Source organism: Canis lupus, chromosome 36 (assembly GCF_048164855.1).
Source record: "Canis lupus baileyi chromosome 36, mCanLup2.hap1, whole genome shotgun sequence".
Taxonomy (NCBI): Eukaryota; Metazoa; Chordata; class Mammalia; order Carnivora; family Canidae; genus Canis; species Canis lupus.
In genome coordinates this window covers 10,284,422-10,306,180 of record NC_132873.1, presented here as the reverse complement: position 1 = coordinate 10,306,180, position 21,759 = coordinate 10,284,422, and the positions used below count along the sequence as shown (strand labels likewise).

At 36.2% G+C, this 21,759-nt stretch overlaps 1 protein-coding gene and 1 long non-coding RNA gene across 15 annotated transcripts in view; one reads left to right on the top strand and one right to left on the bottom strand.

Annotated features, from left to right (window-relative positions):
* IKZF2 (IKAROS family zinc finger 2) overlaps positions 1 to 21,759 on the bottom strand; it is a 146,197-nt gene that overhangs the window by 105,394 nt on the left and 19,044 nt on the right. The gene's annotated exons all lie outside the window — the stretch shown is intronic.
* LOC140625589 (uncharacterized) lies at positions 7,369 to 8,948 on the top strand. The gene is made up of 3 exons (XR_012024936.1): positions 7,369 to 7,560; positions 8,159 to 8,199; positions 8,790 to 8,948. It is a non-coding gene; the product is annotated as an uncharacterized lncRNA (long non-coding RNA).

Sequence of the window (21,759 nt, the reverse complement as noted above, 5' to 3'; positions counted from 1 at the left end):
TCTATAAGACAAGGGCAATAGTACATGCCTCATAGAGATCATATTAAATTAGTTAATACTTGTAAATGCATTTTTCAATAATAAAGTTGAATGGTTTGATAAAATATTTCCTTGAGCTTACAGCTGCCAAAAGAAAAACAGCATCTGAGGAAAATAAACTCATAAAATATAGAAACTGAGGAAAAATCAGTAAAAACATAGACTTCCTATCAACTACTACAAATAATTATGAGCATTATAATGTGATCATAATGTCTAATCTGGACCACGCCTTCTCTTCTGAGACCTTATAAATAACTAAAGAATATTTGCTGAATTAAAAAAGCATTATGGTCTCCATTTATTCTCTCTCTATATATATAGATGCACATAAGTCTTTTTAGGGGCTATACAAAAAGAATATGCATGCCAACAAAAATTATAATTTACCAGTACATTATAAAGAAGTCACCAGACATTACAATTCTTAATTACATACCTTTTAACTACTTCACAGAAATATATAAATATCTCTGATGGATACAGTCTTATGCTCCAGATTTTCAAATCTGTAAACTAGGTAAAGAAACACTCTTAAGCTATGCTTCTTAAGATACTTATGAAAGGGCAGCCCCAGTGGCTCAGCGGTTTAGCGCCGCTTTTGGCCCAGGGCATGATCCTGGAGACCCAGGATCGAGTCCGACATCAGACTCATGCAGGGAGCCTCCCTCTGCAGTGTCTCTGCCTCTCTCTCTCTCTCTCTCTCTCTCTCTGTGTCTCTCATGAAGAATAAATAAAATCTTAAAAAAAAAAAAAGATACTTATGAAAACCTCTGACTTATTGCCTATCCCCTACTCCTTACTGCTTCTGATTGAATAGTGAAAGAGGTTAACGGTACCTTCAACCTAACTACAAGTATCAAAAGGAATTCAGTAACTAAGTTCCTGGAATACGTGAGTTCAATGTCTCTTACTCATAACTCCTATAGAAGTTGGTGGCACTAAGAGAGGTGGTATGAACAAATATTCTCCTAGGGAGTAGAGAGAGCTTGCCCTCCCCAGATTTATATGCTAATTCTTCAGGGATCAAAATGAAATGGAGATACATGTGGCAAATTCTACATAAAAGGGCACAGGTATCCAGTGATCATTCCCACAAGAACAAAAATGACTCACCAAGATGAATGCACATCCATGCTGGTTCTTAGCATAGCTGTAGCAAGGGACAATATGACAGTACATATTGGACATATGATGGTACAACTATAACTCAGTTTGAAGTGGTAGGCAGAGTACTCTAATCTTTATGGTACTTAGGTATACAAACATTTTAAATCCAGCCTGCAGGAAAGAATCCCTTTATTCCCTCCTTAACTCTCAGTATTCCATGGCCGCTCCAAAAAGTATTTTGGAACCGATAAATAATAAATATTTATTAGACATAATTTCACCGTTCTGTCAAAGTGCTATAATCGATCTTCTATATATATCAAATATTAATATTTAGACTACCTCTGGTAAAAATGCTACATTAAGTACAATCTCAAAAAATCCCCTAATTATGCAAGTGGCTGTTTCTCCAAAAACCAAAGAGTCATATTTAAAAGTTAATTTACCTTTTTAAGATTTTATTTTTACACCCAATGTGGGGCTCAAACTCATAAGCCAGAGATCAAGAGTTGCATGCTCTACCCACTGAGCCAGTCAGACACTCCACAAGATAATTTACTTTTGAAGTAAGAAATTTTGTTTTCTCTATTTCCTCCTTCCTTCCTTTTCCTTCTCCCTCTCCCTTGTCCTCTCTTTTTCCAATTGTACCGATTGACATTTGGCACATTTTTTTTCTAATTGTGGAGACATAAAGAAGGTTTTGTAAAGTTTTAACATGTTCCTAAATCTGACTAGGATTGTAATCTTACATTTGGCATCTATTCATCAAGGAGGGGCAAACTACATGAGTTTGACAGAAATAAAGGTAAATGAATGTTTTTATACTTATGACAGGGATGGCAAGTAGCTAGCAGGCTGGCAGGACACCCATCTCCCACTGAAATTGCGACACCACCCTTCTCCTGAGATACCTATAGCAATCAGTCCTGCCTAATACATCTGCTTGAGCCTTGTTCTCTGCCCTTAAATGACTTCCTGAATTCCTTCAATATTGATACCCACTCCAAAGCTTAAGTTCAAGTAACAGCTGGCTGAAAATTTTGAATATATTTTCAGTGTTCATATTTGTAAACCTGTGTGTATTGTAAAGACAAAGGTTTTTTTATTCTTTTCCACTGACAGTTTTATTTTGATAGATCCTAAATGTAAATCATACAGAAAAATCTGAGTATTTTGGTTAAATAAAACATTAAGAAAGACAAGCTTTTGTTGTTTTTTGCTATTATTATTATTATTTTTTTGCCTTTCATGTTTCACCCACTGATTTACTACTGGATGGACTAGAGAAACATAATTGTTAGTGATCATATTAATTGAATGTGTGATGTACAACATATGAACTAAATGCATTCACAAAATAAAGTATATGAAAAATAATGTGAAAATCAGGGTAAGAGATCCGTCAAAGAAATACCCCCCAAATGCATGAAGATCCGATTTTCCACAGGATCTAATCTAATATGACCTTGTTTAAGGCAAAAACCTCTTAAGAAACAAAAGCATAAACCTATACAGGGAAAGCCTTCTAGAATTAAAGCAAATGCACATTAACTCTTAAAAGCTGCAAAAGAGGAATTTCAACCAGGTTCTAAGGAGACAAAATCACAGCTAAATTAGGTAATGCTGGGGCAAAGTAGCTGTGGAAAAGCTGGGTAATAACGTGTATAATCTCACACATTATATCACATTTCATGTTGCTATGTAGGTCTTAATCTAAATTTCACTCACTCGATATTCAATAAACATACTGAACTTTTAGTTTATGCAAAGCACTGGCCTACGAAAATAAAATTATACATTTTTTTGCCTTAAATATGAACGGATCCTGATGTGAGAGAGGAGGGGGCAATAGTGACTAGAGAGAAAAATAAGACTTCTAGTCCCCTCCTGAATAAACATGCTATCCTATTAGTTAGGTGAAATTCTATAGGCTTGAAACAATGGAAGAATTAAATCTCAAATGGAATATTTCCTTTTGTTTCTGTGCCACTCTGGGAAAATGTCTGTTTTCATAGTGAGGTCTCTCAATATGATAGCAGACTAATCGGTACAGGTTCTTGAGATAATGGAAGCTCGCCTGGCTAAGCAGGCAGCCTGCCCATCAACTTCAGATCCACATATCTCCCGAATTACAATCAGAGACTGGTGTTCACACCCTGAAACCAATCCATCACTCTCATCTCCTGCCTTAAAAATACATTAAAGGGATAGGTGAAGGCACTGCATGACTCAAACCATGTGGATCTCAACAAATATGTCCCATTAACTCTCATGGAATAGTCATAATTGGCATTAGACCAAGTTTTTCCCACCAAAACAAAAAGATAATAGAAATGCTATAGGCCAAATGTCAGTAAACCAAGAAAATCTAATTACTTATGTAGCAAACATAATTTTACTTTAAGACAATTTAGAAAAGAAATAACTATCTCAGAATCAGCATTTGAGTGAATGACGGTAAAAAAGTAGCTGTGTAACACTGGATATTTTGTAGAGGAAGTACAAATAAGGTAAAATTCTTAGCCATAACAAAGCACTGCCTGAATCTCTTTTAATATGAAAGAATAATAGATGATACTTTATTGGCTTTCTGGTTAATAACACTATTTGTAGGAAAAACAAGTGAAGTGGTAAACTCTCCCTCAGTTACAGAAGCACAGTAGGCTCATTAATACAGAATGACATATTCTGTGGCTGTTAAAAATCATAATGAATATATGTGCTCAGTAACATGAGACAATGTTTAGAATGTATACTGCTAAGTAAAAATAATCATATCATAAACCATTTCTATATGATCCCAGCCATTTCTATGTTTATAGGGGCATAGAAAATGACCTGGATAGATATACTTTGAGTTGCTAAATAAATTAGATGCAAAGCACTTAAAATTATGCTGGATATATAGTAAATGCTACATAAGAATTTCTGCTATTATTAGTTAGCATAGTAATTGGTTCTGATTGTAAGATTGAGTGCTTTTCCCCATTTTTACTTATGCTTATTTTCTTTTTCCCCTTAATTAACCTGCATTCATTCTATTTAAAAAAATTTACAATGAAGCATGTATACCATTAAATTATACTTTATTAAAATCATCCTTTTCACAACCACTAATCACAAGGCAGGAAAATTAACCCATATTATAAATCCTTCATACAACTGGAATACTCCGTAATTTTTACTCAATGGCATTTAAGGTAAAATTCAGTAGGAATTAAGCTCAAAAACAAAGGTATCTAGAAAGGGAAAGGAACAAGCAGAAGTTTAGACATCAGAGTGTTCTGTGCTGTACTATTTAAGAAATTAATTTCACAAAAGCTCCTGACCCCAATAAACAAACCAACATTAAACAAGTCATCACTATTCAACACTGCCTCCCTAACACAGAAAGTGACAGGAGCTACTTCCATTCATCCAATAGTTCTTTAATAACAGCATTTCACATTCACAGGATCACTTACTATGTGCACCAAACTCTCCTACAGCTTCATGCCTCATCTCATTTGATTCTCCCAATAGCTCTATGACAGAGGTGTGCTTCCCAACCTTTAAGGACAAGGGACATGAAGCGCAGAGGTTAAATAACTTATCCAAGGTCACAAAGCTGGCAAGTAGAGCCAGTATCTGATCCGAGGCAGAACCTAGGCCCCAGCTTCCAGTCAGTAGTTATTGAGCATCTACTATGGGCAAAATGTTTGGTACATCAAGTAACTGATTACTGACTGCCCATGGCCAAGTTGCCAGGGTCTCTAACGATTATTCTCAGTCAGCCCTTTTCCAATTCTCAATCTGAACCCCTTTAGCATGACAACCTCTAAACTGTATTTATCACCACTACCACCAGAACTGTGATCACCATGACTCTGTTACCCATTCCTGACAATATACGGGAAAATGCATTCCTCAAGTTCTGATTTGTGATTTGAAATGTATTTTCTCATAAATGATTAATCTGCATAATACTATTAAAACTGTCAATCAGATAATGCTACATTAACCAAGCTTTTTCATTGATTATTCTGGAAATTTAACCATGATTTATTTTACCATGGTTTCATATGAAAAAGAATGCATCCTTTTATTCCATAATTTTATTTTTTTTAATTATCTTATAAAAAATTGAGCTTTTTTTTTCCTTTTAGCATCCAGTTCTACAACATGCAGAGATTCATGTAACAGCCACCATAATCAGGATACAGAACAAAACTGCATTCTTAACAAAAAAGAAAAGTGGACTTAAAAGGCAATCCCTGTTATATTAAACATTTCTTGTTCTGTGTCTTCCAGATGATCAGAGTTTCCCTCCTTCCTAGGACAAATACATTGTATACCTAAATAGAAAGGTTTGGTATATTTTTGCAAAATATATTTTTATACCTGTGCATTTTCATCTTTATAGATATTTAAAGCTGTGGTTTTATGGGGGCTTTATCAAAACAGCTACAATGCTTTTCTGTATCAGAGTTTGGACAACTGTGGAAAGTATTAAATATGAGTACAACTTTTCCACACTATATATGACTGAGCCCATAAACAGGGGCTAGGTGGAGATCTCTGAGAGTATCAAGTGCATATTTATGCAGTATAAAGACATTTGTAAATGTGTTCTGTATTTATGAAACTATAACCAGAAATTTCTTATATCAAAACAAACGTATACATAACTTCAACAAACTGAAAAAGGTAGTTTCAAATCTTATTAGCTCAAGCTCTAATATGGCTTTATAGATACAATCACCTGAGACTTCCTCCCTTCTCCAAAATTAATTGACAAAGGGTCAAAGAATGGCCAAGGAGTCACTTTTAGATCCTAATATACTCTAACACTTTTCAACCACAAAATTAGTCTTTGCTGCTGATACTTAGTACTCATGGAAAAAAGTCTCACCTCAGGTCTCGTACGGTCTTTGAGCTGGAAAAACAGTTACATTGATGATATCAATTTGGCAGAAAAGAAAAGAATAATTTTCATAGCCCCAAACTTCTCTTCCATACAATCCAGCGTGACCTGATACGAAATTCCCCTTCCTAGAAATTTATCACAACTTGAGAACAAGTTTCTAGAAAAAGCTCTAGTAAAGCATACATGTTACTATAAAACAATAATAATCCATTAAACAAAGTCACTTCATAAAATCTCAGCTTGAATGAGTTTATTTGAATTGTTCTAGGACAGGATAGAAAGCTGAGGAAAGGATTCCTAGTGCCATAGATAAGTTTTGATTTGGATGGAAAGGGGTTGTGGAGACACAGATCAGAAACATGCAACCCTGAAAGGAAGGCAGGACAGACTGGGACAGTGAAGAAGCAAGAAAGTACCACAAGGGAAGTGGGTTTCTAAAGGGGAGTGCTAACGTAGAAGAAAGAATAGCAAAAGGGGCCCAAAGACAATTCAGGTACTTCACTACAGCTAGCCTTATCTACATAACCTTTGCTGGGGCACCAGTGGCATGCCCCTTCCTGCCTTCTCAGTACTCATCCCACCACAACCTCATTTTTTTTTAATGAAATAGGTCAGCTTGACAAAGGGCAAATAAGTGAGCTGAAACAAATTTCCCTAGCTTTAGCCAGAGGAAGTTTTAATAGAAATCTAAAATCATGAGCCAGCACAAACAGGATAGATGCAAGTGTGGGAGAGAAGAAATATGAGAAGGACAAAGAAGAAAGAGTGTACATGCTACAGATGACACATACAAGGAAGTCCATCTGAATTTTGCTTATTAATACTCCAGCCTACCATGCAGCCCAGCTATAGATGGACCCATCTTGGATAGCTCCAAAGGACAATTGAATAAGCAGGAAGCAAGACCTGAATAGCCTTGAGTGCTGAGGGCAAGACCATCTCTAGAGCTCTGGGTTCAGAGGTGACCATCCTGTAAGGATCCTTACTGCAACCTGTTCACATATGGGCAGATGAAAATTAGCCTTTATTGTTTGATCTTTTTTCCCTTCAGCTAATGGAGCTGCCACCATCTGCCTTTCTCAAAAGCAGTCCTCATTCCCATCCACTTCATGAAAGCCCATTCGCTCTCTCTTGGTCATTTGTTTCAAAAACACTGGGTAAGAGTGCCACGTACAGTGGCATTATGAGAGGTACACAAGTAAATAAGGCACAGTCTCTGCCCTGGAAGAGCTCAGTCTGAAATGGGAGAGATGGAAAACAGTAACAACAGAATGTGGTAAGTGCTGTCATGGAGATACATACACACTCTGTGCTACAGGAATATGGGGAAGTAGCTGAAGTGTTAAAGAGGCAGTAACATTTGCTCTTTAAGGACTGGGAGTTTGCCTGGTGGAATAAAGGAGACAGAAATTCAAGGAAAACAGAAGGGTTTATGCAAAGAAAAGGCAATACAAAAGAACTTGGCTATGTTCAAGACATGGAAGTGTCTGTGGTTGAAGCACGGGGTATGTGAACGGGAATTTCAGGAGATGAAGATAAAAAAGATTGTGTTGTTTAATGAAGGAAGCAGTATAAAATACTAAAGAGAGTTTATTAGCTCTTTGTAGCTGCACAAAGGTAGGAGCAGTCATGATGGTTTTTAGAAAGAGGAAATGACAAACAGATCTGTATTATACAAATAGGTGACAAGACTACAGAAAGATGATGATAATTCTATGAATATAACTAGAAAATAGACAACCTCCAATTCTTCCTAAGAAATCAATGTATCCTCTGCCTTAATTATATGGATATAATTGGCAAACTGTTATGTTTCCCTATCTCAAACTCATGCCTGAAATATTCAACTGATATTTAACCTTTTATTTATTTAATAATGTCTCTCTACTAAATTTCATTCTCTTTAAAGGAAGAATGCATTTTTCTTCTCTGTCCTATATGGAATATTTTCATAAATTAAGTATTCAATAAATATTAATAGATGAATATGCATAGGATCCCTATAGGATCTATTCTATAAATCAGTTTTATGCCTTTTGATTTTATTTCTACCCATTCTATTATTTTAATCAATTATATTATGTCCTCTGATTCTATTTCTAGTCTATTTCTCCAGACTACTGAAGAAATATAAGGTCAACCAGGTAAGTGTTTGCACAAGTGCATTTAAAACATGCATCTCTTCTTTCCTTTTGGCTCCAACTCATGGGGATATGGCTTCCTATCTTAGACAAATCAGTACTTGGGTGCCACACTGATACCATTAGCTACATTTCTTACATTCAGTAGTAATTCAATGTGGAAGTTGGAACACCCATGAAACTGTTTAGCAGATTATATAGGATGTTTCTGGAATTTCACTAATACTTTTTCTAACCACCAGAGTAGATAAGTAAAAGGACACTAATGAAATTTTTGTGATTATTTTGTAATAACTGCTCTTGGTAGACTGTCACTAAATGGCTTGACAGTTTCACTGAGGTGCAATAAAGAAAAACGTAACTACAGCACAGGACTTTTATAACCACAGCATTGCTTTAAAATGATCATTATTACATTTTTGTAGAGATAACTAAGAATAGTATTTGTTACCGTTCTTAAGAGTTCCTTCTCAGTTTGGTTAGAACTGAGCACTAATCAGCTGTTGAAATCTAAACTGATTATTTCTGAAGTGTCAACAGATGCACAAGCTCCCTGGCTGAAACAGGAACGTGTATCTATTTTTCGTAAACAGGCTGAAGGAATACAACTGAGAAAGAAATGAAGAAAGAAAATACTCCGTCTCATCAAACCCAGTATGAAGACGTTGCATATAGTTTTATAAATGCCCCAAACAAAATTAAGTGGAAGGCATAGGAAAAGGAAAATAACCAAAGGCAGGTAGAGGAAAAGAATAAAGACTTTTTAAAAAAAATATTTTATTTATTTATTCATGAGAGACACAGAGAGAGAGGCAGAGACATAGGCAGAGAGAGAAGCAGGCTGCATCCAGGGAGCCCGATGTGGGACTCGATCCCGGGACCGCGGGATCATGCCCTGAGCGAAAGGCAGATGCTCAACCGCTGAGCCACCAAGGCATCCCAGGACTTTTTGCCTAGTACAATACAATGACAACATATCTTTACATTTTTAGTTTTTTCTTGAAAAGAGCAATCTGTTTCTCCTAACTCCTGCAAACCCAAAAAATACAGTTCAGTTATATCCCTATAGTATCACTGAAAGTAAGCAACATTTTAGTGTCTGAAGGTAACAAGCTATAATTCCTTGGCTCCTTGGGGCAATCACTATCTTCTTTCCCAGTGCAGTCCTTTCCAATTCCCTACATTTACACTATTTAACAGTGTTTCCTAAACTTGTCTGATCATCAGTATCACAGGAACACAGGCTTCCTTCTTGAGGATTTTGACTCAGTATGCCTGTGATGAGGTTTGGGGCTCTTTATTTTTACAGGCAAACAAGATGATTGTTAAGATCAAGCGAGTTTGAGAAAAAGTGCTCTCTAACGTAACTATTTTTTTAATATTTTATTTTATTTATTCATGAGACACAGAGAGACAGAGAGAGACAGAGAGAGGCAGAGACACTGGCAGAGGAAGAAGGCTCCATGCAGGTAGCCCGACGTGGGACTCGATCCCGGGTCTCCAGGATCACACCCTGGGCTGAAGGCAGGCGCTAAACCACTGCGCCACCCAGGGATCCCAGACGTAACTATTTTTAAAAAATAATTTGGTTATTAGGATTATTCTTTCCCAAGAACTTTATTATGCCCCTTGTCATGACACCCCAATGGTAGTATGTGAACTTGCGGTAGCACCCTTATCAAATCTGCAGTGACATGATTAAATGGGCCAACACATTCCCTAAATGTATATCCAAGCATTTCTCAGCCAGTGAATGCCCTAATTAGATAATTCTCCAAAATAAAGCAAAGACAGGTCTGACAAAACCTAGCCTGTCTAATCAAGAGAAATTCCCACCCTCCACATGGGTACGTTTTGCCACAAGTGATCTGGAACATTGGTACATCTCTGAAGCTGGGGTCAACTCCTCCCCAAATGTTCAGACAAAGACAAAGCCAGCTAATTTTCCTGTTAAATTGGAGTGAGTCACCATCCTAACAATTCAGATTGTTAAGGTGCACACATCAAAATATATGCTTCCCGGCACAATTCCATAACCAATTACAATAGTAAATCCAATAAAGTCACGGTAAAACTGTCAGTCAGACAAGGGAGAAATACAAAGTTAGAAGCCAATTCAATAATTGCTAATGTCCTGAGAGGAACAAATGTGGATGCCTAAAACTCCCATCAGGGGACTTCATATTACCTTTTTTCACCTACGAATCTTTCCTAAGAAATTTCAGCTGGAAAATGTTGCTAAGTTTCCAGATCCTAAGTTAAATGTTTTTTTGTTTTTTTTTTAATTTTTATTTATTTATGATAGTCACAGAGAGAGAGAGGCGCAGAGACACAGGCAGAGGGAGAAGCAGGCTCCATGCCCCGGGAGCCCGATGTGGGATTCGATTCCGGGTCTCCAGGATCGCGCCCTGGGCCAAAGGCAGGCGCCAAACCGCTGCGCCACCCAGGGATCCCAGATCCTAAGTTAAATGAATCCCTGAAAAATGATCCCATTTTCCTTACATAAATTTTGCAACATTTCTCCACATACCTTTCTACTTATAAGTCCATTTTAAAATCTCAAAGCGAAAAAAAAAATCTCACAGCATTAAAGTTTAGACTAACATGGTAACTACTAAAGCATCTATGCACATAACTAAAATTTTGCATTCCACTTGAAATGGAAACATACTCAGTGGATTTCTGTCTTGAAAACACGTATAGTTTTCTGGCGAAATAACATCTTAACTATAATTGAATTTCAACTGTCAAAAGACTGAAAAGCCATTTAAGGGTAAAATAACTAAAAGTAACATTAAGATGTAAGTTACTGAAAATAAAGCCAACCATTTTTGGGTTTTTTGTTTGTTTGTTATTTAACCATACTTAGTTCACATGTAGCTGTTTGGGTGAAGATAGAAAGAAGGGCATATATGTGAAATATTACCCCTGTGGCATTATTCCTCAGAAGAAATTATGATAGTCTTTTAAGTATAATATGATAGTCTTTTAAATATTGAGTCAATGCAAAACTCAAAAACCTACGTGAAAACCTAGCCTATAAGCACTATTACAGAACAAAGCATCTAAACTTCCCCTTAGATCTTTTGTTTGTATCTTAGTAAAAAAGCAGTGACATTCCGGAGAGGCAGATGAGATCTCAACGTAAGGAAGAACTTTCTAAGAATTAGAGCCAATCAACAATGCAGCAGTGAGCTTCCTTCCTCTAGCCCTGGAAGCAGTCAAACAAAATCCCAGAGACCACCTGTCATACACACTGTCAAGGATATTCTTGCTTTCTTTAGGAAGTTGTTCTAAATGACCTTTGGGGTCACTTCCAAGTAAGTATTTGATTCATCAGGGCTATTTTCAGTGTTGAGATGAATGACATGAGTACACACACACACACCCACACACACACACACATACACATAGCCCCAGAAGAGAACTTGGAAGCCTGATATTTTTAAATGTGATTTTGTACACAAAAAAGCGAGAGGTTGAATCAGCTATGTTCTCACACCACCATTCTAGGGAAGGGAGAAAGGGAAAGAGGTACAAGTTTGTTCTACCATAATATCCTCTTTGAGTTAAAGAACAAACCCAGGTCCTGGTGACCTCTAGCATTTTCCTCAGCAGGCCACAACAATCTAGTCCTTGGGACAGAGTAGGAACTACAAAACTACAAAACACAGTTGGATGCATAATTGCTCGTGAAAAACATTTGTCATGCAATTAATCTTCTCAGCTCTCAAGTATATTTCAGTAAGCAAAACACAGGGCAAGTCTAAACCTAGTAGTTTCCAGAAAAGTGTACAAGAAAACAAAAAGAGGACTAGACTCCAGTATTTTTCAAGATTAGACTCAGCCTATGAGTTTCTAGGCAATTCAAACTGCTCATCAACTCAAAGGCTCAGAGATCTCCACCAGTCTTGGAATAGGAAAGGAGGAGAAACTGAGTCCTACATAGGTAGCTCCTTACCAGCTTATACCTTTCCTAGCACCTTAAATGTAATTAATCAAATAATTTTTAAGTAAAACTTTATTTTTATTTCTGTATTCTTTGCTACTTCTACTTTTTTTTTTCTCCAAGTTTTTACAGCGCAATATTAGTTTCAGGTGTAAAATTTAGTGATTCATCACTTACATATGACATCTGGTGCTCATCACAAGTACTCTTCTTAATCCCCAACACCTATTTAACCCATGCCCTTGCTCAACTCCCCTCTGGTAACCATCAGTTTGTTCTCTCAAGAGTCTGTTTCTTGGTTTGTCTCTCTTCCCCCCACTCCTTGTTCATTTGTTTTGCTTCTTAAATTCCACATGAGTGAAATCATATAGTATGTCTTTTTCGGACTGTCTTATTTTGATTAGCATAATACTCTCTAGCTCCACCCACATAATTACAAATGACAAGATTTCATTATTTTTGATGGCTGAGTAATAGTCCACTGTATGTATATACATATGTGTATATATACATATACCACTTCTTTATCCATTCATCAGTTGATGGACATTTGGGGTCTTTCTTAGTTTGGCTATTGTTGATAATGCTGCTATACACATCAAGGCGCATATATCCCTTTGAAATAGTATTTTTGTATCCTTTGAGTAAATACCTAGTAGTGTAATTGCTGGGTCATAGGGTAATTCTATTTTTAACTTTTTGAGGAACCTCCATACTGTTCTCCAGAGTGGCTGTACCAGTTTGAATTCCCACCAACAGTGTAAGAGGGTTCCCCTTTCTCTGCATCCTCGCCAACATCTGTTGTTTCCTGTGTTGTTAATTTTAGCCATTCTGACAGGTGTGAGGTGAATTCTCATTGTAGTTTTGGTTTGTATTTCCCTAAAGATGAATGATGATGAGCATCTTTTCATGTGTCTGTTAGTCATCATCTTAGTATGTCTTCTTTGGAAAAATATCTATTCATGTCTTCTGCCCATTTTTTAACTGGATTATTTGCTTTTTGGGTATTCGCTTTTATAAGTTCTTTATACATTTCAGATCCTAACCCTTTATCAGATACATCACTTGCAAGTATCTTCTCCCATTTCATAGATTACCTTTTAGTTTTGTTGATGGTTTCCTACCTCTACTTTTTAGATACATACTCTTTCCTCTTAAAATAATTGCTGCTACATGGATAGCCAGGTTTCATGATATAACAACATTTCATTAACCTCTGAACTTTACTGAAGTGCTATGCTAAGTACTTTGGATGGATTTCTTATGTGATTTGCCAAGAGGAACCAACCAGTGAAACAAAAGCTACATCTTCTGCTATAGAGTATTCTACATCCTTAAGTTTTTGCTTAACATCAAATGATAGGCATTCTTCTATTAATTCTGCCTCAAAACATGGACCCCAAATAAAACCTTTTTTCTTCCCTTCTCTAAGTTTTTTTTTTTTTTAATTTTATTTATTTATTTGAAAGAGAGAGCGTGCATGCACAAGCTAGGGGGTCCACAGAGGAAGAAGGAGAAGCAGCTGAGCAGGAAGCCCAATGTGGGGCTTGATCCCAGGACCCTGGTATCATAGCCTGAGCAGGAGCCAGACAGTTAACCAACTGAGCCAGTGCTCACTTCAGCAGCACACTTATTTAACCAACTGAGCCACCCAGGCACCCCTCAAAGTTCTCAATAGAGCTTTTAATTATAATTTCTCCTGGATGCTAAAAGAGAAATGAGCCAAGAACAAAAATTAGACACAGATATCCCCACCAACAAGCATTATGAAATAATGTTTAACCAATTAAGAAATATAAAATATCCCTAAATATTATTTTCCCCCATTGGGTTAACTAAAATAGATAAAAATCAATATTGTCAAAGATGACAAAACAGAAACTCACAAGCTACTTGTAGTGTGAATCAGTAACCTTTGCAAAAGGCAATCTGACCATACTTTACCCACCAAAATGGTCATGCACAGATTTCTTGACATAGTAAATCTACAGCCAAATTATCCTAAGGAAGTATGTAAAGGTAAATAGATGGACAAAGACATTCACAGTAATACTGTATGTAAGAGTAAAAACCTAGAAACAAACTAAATGTTCATCAGTGAAGGACTAGCTAAATAAATCACAGTGTATCCTCAGTGTATAACAGAATGACATGCACTCAAGAACAAAATACTGATAGAAAAAAAGAAATCCCTAAATGAAAAATCAAGTCATAAGTCAGTAGACACAGTGTACTCCTACTTGTACTAAAAAAAAAAAAAATACATATACATGATACTGTATATTCCAGTTGAACTACCACTATCCTGACTATGCTAGAATAAATATACAAAAAAATTATGGAAAGACAATTCAGAAACTGGTAACACAAAAAATGAGGACTGGGATTACCTAGGCAGTGGGGCCTTTACTTTTCATTTTATACTTTTCTCCACTGTTTTAATTTTATACTCTATTCCTATATCACTTTTCTTTAGAATCTTTATGTAGACTACTCTTCAGCCCCAGATCATGGCAAATTTTGTAACACGGCCACATCCCCTGTGGGATGAAGTTCACTACCCACACCCTATCATCCCCAGCACTATCATACCCTAACACCAAAGTTCCAGTTCGGAACTTACGTAATGGATGGTTTCAGAGCTGACATTTCCTCCACTACTTTTCTTCTTTCTTCACATCCTTATGTTACTTGTGCTGACTTGAGTCTCTCTTTCTCTAAAATATATGCGCTTCTGAGAGCAATGCTGTCCCGATCCTTGCTTCTCCCAATAGCATCTAGCAAAGTACTTAACAGATGTCAATAATAAATGTTAAATTTGTTTTTTATGAGATTATAGCTTTCAGATTAAAATTTATTTTAAAAGGAAGAACCTACCACCTTCCTAATCATGTAGATTTGGTAATTAACGACCTTCATATTACAGAAAGAAACACTAATGTACTTTAAACATATAAATAATTTGCCATTAAACAACTAAGTAAAAGATGAAGACAGAAACTGTAAGGAGGTCTAAGTTTTTTAAATGTTAAGAAAATATATACCCTTTCATTAGGATGGCGTATGGGGCAAGAGAACACAAGCAAAGAAAAAGGAATCCGATTGAAAAAGAAAATGTCATAATAATACCCTCATTTCCAATAGTGTCAACTACAATTTAAAGAAAAAAAAAAGGATTGGTTTCAGCTCTGGGTAACATTTATAACAGTGAGTAGGAACTACACATCAGAATGGAATGATTATTGATTTCTTAATGGATTACGGCTGCACAAATTTACACTCACCAAAAAACCATCAATCTTTGGGTAATAATTATAAACCTATCACAGTACATACGGCATTCTGACTGAATTGAAACTTACTGCTATCTGCCGGGAAATGACCAATTTTCTATTTCTCCAGCTCCAACCACAATACAGAATGGTGAGCAGCTACTTACATCAAATGCTATTATAGGACATAGTTTGTAACAGCCACAGTATGTACCATCCGTAAATTGCTATTAGAGAAGTAAACAATCAGGTCCTGGTGGACTTTTTTCTTATTATTCATTAGCTATGAAAACTGTAAATAAAATGGGCATAAGGCAGTTACACTTGTCAAATATCTATCATAACTAGCAAGTTGTGGAGAAGAGGTCAAGGGCAAATAGTACATTAACTAAAGTCGTGCTACTCTGATTTTATATCCTAATTTTAAACCTCTCCCCAACTCTGCATCAGAGGCTCTAAACCACTAAGCTACAGAGGTTAGGTCTCTTTCTAAACCTTAAATGTGTTCTCAGTGAATTGCATTTTTACTAAATACCAAGTGGAACACCATTACAATTAAGATATTTCTAAAAAGAAAACCCTACAATGTAGGTTCCACCCAGCAGTCTTTAATCATTGGATAATGATGTGATCCATTATTAATCAATTAAATTTCTAATTCTCATATTTTCCAGCTGTAGGGTTTAGATAACACCACTTCCTTCCAGATAGTTAATCCCATTCTGAACACCTTATTGATCTATATTACACACATACAGCCTCGGAATGAAGACAGTTAATCCAACCCAAATAAAGGTAATTTGGACTCAGTAATATGCTTGTTTCCATTTTCTCTTTAGATTCTAATCTGTCATCAGAACTTTTGGTTAGATATATCAATTTTATTTTCTAAAAAATTATGACATGGGCAGCCTGGGTGGCTTAGCGGTTTAGCACCGCCTTCGGCCCAGGGCGTGATCCTGGAGACCCAGGATTGAGTCCCACGTCGGGCTCCTTTCATGGAGCCTGCTTCTCCCTCTGCCTGTGTCTCTGCCTCTCTCTCTCTCTCTCTCTGTCGTGAATAAATAAATAAAATATTTTAAAAAATTTTTTTAAATTGACATGATTTTTCCAATTAACAAAAAAATGTATTTCCAAAGCATCCTAGGAACTAAAGAAATGAGACTTGATTGTTTTTATAAAGCATCCCTCTCCTAAGTACTCAGAGACTATTAAGTCACCATGAGAATCAACTATAATAATTAAAATACTATTAAGTATAATATAAAATCAAATAGAAAAGCTAAATATTGTTACCATTATAAAATAAATTTATGAAACACCACAATGGATTTGTGAAACAGTGAAATTTATAAATGTCAAACTTTTTTTTTTTTTAAAGATTTAAATTTATTCATGAGAGACACAGAGAGAGAGGCAGAAACATAGGCAGAGGGAGAAGCAGGCTCCCTGTGGAAAGCCTGATGCAGGACTTGATCCCAGGACCCTGGGGATCATGCCCTGAGCCAAAGGCAGATGCTCAACCACTGAGCCACCCAGGCATCCCAAACTTTTTGTTTGTTTAATGCAGAATATTCTAAATGTTATAACAATCAAGGGGTGTCTGGGTGGCTCAATGGATTAAGCACCCAACTCTTGATTTCAGCTCAGGTCATGATACTGGGGTCATGAAATCAAGCCCATGTGAGGCTCTGGGCTTAGCATGGAGTCTGCTTAAGATCCACTCTCTCCTTCTCCCTTGTCCTTCTCTCCACTCATGTGTGCTCGCACTCTCTTTCTCTCTAAATAAATAAATAATAAATATTATAACAAGTCAGAAAAAGAATGTAAGAAATAACTTGTGACTTAGCTGATATTCTTTATATTTCAAGTAATATCTTAGGAACCATGTCTAATAAGTATAAAAACCATATGCAAATATTTACAATCTACAAATAATAACAGGTAATTGTGCCAGAAAATGAGCTAAATGCTTTATGTACGTTATTGCTTTTATTTCTTAAAACCTTATGAAAGGTTTAACCTCTTAAGGTAAAACCTTAAAACCTATTATTTGTGGCTGAGGGAAGTGAATGTAGAAAATCCAAGGAATATTCCCAAAGTCACATAAGTTGAAAAACAATCAGATATCAGCAATTCCTAAGGCTTAACTTTAAAGTAAGAAACAGCCAGGAGTCAAACCCAAGTCTATGTAACTTGAAAGTCAGTACTCTTAACCACTTCCACTGGATCTTACATCAAAATGAAAGAACAACTGCACCCACCGGGACTGCTATATTCCAGGGCAGACAGGTACCCAATATTTGTTTTAAGTGGAGTAAATAAACAAATGAATACAAGGAAGGAATGAACATCTTATATAAGGGAAGGATCACGAAGCCAAAAGCCAGAAGACAAGGTTTGTTTTACTATTCTTTCCCCAGATGACCATAGGCCTCAATATAGGCTTTCAAATGGATATCACAATATAAAATACTGTGTTTACTATACAGATGCGGATGCGCGCGCACACACACACACACACACACTGAAAATTCTGTTTATGGAAGGCAAAGGATAGGATTTAGTTGGCCGTTGAGCCCACATTTGTCATCTACTATGTTCCTAACTCTATTCTGGGGATTAGGGCTATGTCAGTAACCAATACAAGTGCTCCACAACTATGTATTTGGAGAAGAAACAAATAAATAAATTAGATAATTTCAGATACCAGTAAGTATGACAAAGACAACAAAATAGACATTATTCATAGAATGCCCATAAGGGGCTTATTTACCTGGGGTACTCGGGAAGAGCTTTCCTTCCCAAAGAGGAAACAATTGAATTAAGAAAAGAAGGAGCCGTTCATGCAAAGTTATGAAGCACTAGTATTCCAAACAGAAAGAACAGTTAAATACAAAGACCCTCAAAGGAATGAATTTGCCATGTCCAAAAAGAAGAAAGATAGAAGGCATTTGAAAGTTTGGTGAACGAGAAGAGTGAAGGAAAAGGGGTTCAGAGATGGAAGCAGGGGTAACAGCCTTTAGGACCTTATAGACTTTAGAAAGGAATTTTCATTTTATTCTACTTTCAATAGAAAACTTTTGTGTTTGAAGCAATGGATTGATATAATCTGATTTAGGTTTTAGAAAATCCAGTTCTGCCTCTTTGGTAGATTATGGGGAACAGAGGAAAAGGAATGGAACCAGGAAGGCCAGATATAAGTTTTGGCTGTATTTTAGGCTTAGGCAATTGGGAAATGATGGTAGCTCAGACCAAAATTATTGAAGTGAACATGGTGAGAATTATGCACACTCAGGATGTATTTTAGATGTGGAGCCAATGTTTTCTGAGGGACTGGACTTGGAGTTTCAGTAAAGGAACATTACCAAATACAGATTTGAAAGTCAAAGCATCATTAGTATCTGAAGGAATAAACTGAGAAAGGAGGACCTGCAGATGGAGACATAAGGGCTGCTAATAGATGAAGGTGAGCACCAGATGTTTCCTGTTCACTGAGCAATTGGCTATCACTGATTATGACACTTCTAATAAAGCTATTGCTTCTCTATATCATTCTCTTAGAGGCAGCAGATACTTCTCACATTCCTACCAAAAGCTTCTAGCTTTCTGATTTCAACTAACTGGATCATTCCCTTTATCTCAATAGCCAGTAACCTAGAAAATCAAAACTAAAAGTAGAAACTTAGAAATAAATACTAATTTCTTTCTTTTTAAAAAAAAAAAAAAGATTTTACTGATTTATTCATAGAGACACACAGAGAGAGAGAGAGAGAGAGGCAGAGACACAGGCAGAGGGAGAAGCAGGCTCCATGCAGGAAGCCCGACGTGGGACTCGATCCCGGATCTCCAGGATCACACCCCAGGCTGCAGGCGGCGCTAAACCGCTGCGCCATCAGGGCTGCCCATAAATACTAATTTCTAAGCCCAACATCTCACAGGCAGCAGAGAAGTAAAAACACAAATTTCAAAGTATGAGAGAATTTTAAGACAATAAAACCCTTATTATAAAGTGATAAATACAATGAATAGGCATCAATCACCAGCACTGTACCCATCCAGATACATGATCCTGAAAATATATTAACATCCAAAATATCCATGAACTCCACACTTGAAAAGGAAGCATTTGGAGGAGTGAAGTTTGCCACCATCCTGAAGAGTCACCCAAGTGGGGAGTAATACTTATTAACTGATTAAAAACAAACTTGCTAGCAGCTAAAAATGTTTTCCAGCAGTTTAAATCCCACCACTCATACAACAAACAAAAGAAATAGCAAATAGAAAATCACAGATTGATTACCACCAAGGATTTCTTTTCAGCATAAAAATGCAGATAACCTGTTACCATTAAATCGGTACTATATGGAGACAGGCACTTTCATTTTAGTTAGGATTAAGTACATTTTTTTCCTCTATGTGCCAGTTAAGTATAATGGGCTTAATTTACAGAACCTTATATCAAGAGAACTACATTCCACCAACTTCTAAATAATATACAATTTTGTTGTAACTTAAAAAAAGGAAGGAAAATCAAAGAGAATAGAAAGATAAGATGATCTTTTATAATGCTAACAAGAAGACTTAGTATTCTCTAAGCTATTAAATATACTGTCTTAATTCTTGTAGTCATAGGAATGATGACAAATGTTGGCAAACTAGATAACCACTGCTCATCTAAATTGCTTGGACACACGGAAACAGGATTTCATGAAAGAATGCAGATAAAAACTAGGGAAAAGAAAACTTTTGTAAAGGTTGTGTAACTGATCCTAGGTACTGCTATGATAATTATATCATCAACAAATGTGATAATTAACACAGTTGTTCTAAGAAAATTGACATCTGGCCTCACAATCTAGCATAAGCAGAACTGGGTACAGTTTTAAGGAAGAGCCATTTGATTTCTAAGATTTTAAATGATCTTTGGGACTGAGCTGCTGGATAAGAGTTCACTGACACAACAGCAATATGATATCCCATTTTCACACGTGTCTAGTAAATTGGCATGTTATGATTTGGAATATCCTAGATCATGAAATTAGAATCTTCAAAATAATAATAGTAGTAATAACTTTAAAACTATAGAGTTTCTAAATAATACACAAATAACCAAAATGTCTCAGGGTGAATATATATGTATATATATTTTCTCTACAGATCTTTTAGTCTTTTTTAAAATCCATCTCTATATTCTAAAGAGAGTGGCATTGGCCTGAAAAGATGTATTTTTATGAAACTGAAAGGATGTATTTTTATGAAGTATTTTTGTGAAACTTGTAAGTACTTGAAACTTTTAGTCCAATGCAGTATTCTGCAGTACTCTGCCTGAATGCGTGTTGAGAAGAAAGAGTCTAAGAAGCTAGTGCTAACTTTAGACCATTTATTTTAAAACTGCTTTGTGGGTAAAAAGACTAGCTGGGTGACTTAGTAGTCTCTGGTATCCACAGCACACACAGTGCTGAAGTGACCAAACCTGTAGGGGTCAATCTGAGTAATAACTTAGAGGAATAACTGAGATATGTCTCTAATGTATCCAGTGAGACAAACAACACATATTAACCACATAATGTATTTAAAAATTAACAGGCAACTTTTTAAATAGAGAGACTACTATGTATAAGGCACTGTGCTAACTAGCTCCTATAGAAAAGAGCCACTACCTTTTCTTGAATTATTTCTTGAAATGTGTTAGGCAGTATGATAGAAGCTATAACTAGAGTTATTTTATTAATCCTCACAACAATCCCAAGAGACAAGCACTAACTCTCCCTCCTTTACAAATGAGGAAGTGAAGACTAATATATAACTCAGCCAATATAAATTCAAGCCTATTCTCTGCTATCCTTGGGCTGCAGAAATTACATCATTTCCCCTGCCCTCAAGGGGATTCCAGTCACATGGGAGAGATAAGATGAAGAGAAGTCAGGGAGTAATGATAAAACAAGATAGGAAGTGATAAAGGTTTCCTAGTTTTTAAAGTAATTACTCCTGGATAAAAAGGGTCATTTGATTTGAAAGACTGATTACACAGTCCCTATGCTAATAGTAACCCTGACCCAAGAAAAGTTAAACTTGGACATGAAAAGCAAATTGTGTATCTTTAAATGATCTCATTGGGATTTACGAAGATTTCAGCGCCTTTTAACCAAATGACCTATGAGTAGTCTGTTTATTAACATACTCTGCTATAAAATCTTTTTAAAAGAATATCCACTTTTCTCCTTGATTGCTCACAGGATAAAAGGGGAAAAATGGACATTACTAGGGTTTGATACATAGTTGAGAATTCCAGATATACAACAGAGCAATGTGTTTTGATGTAGGACACACAGCACCAGG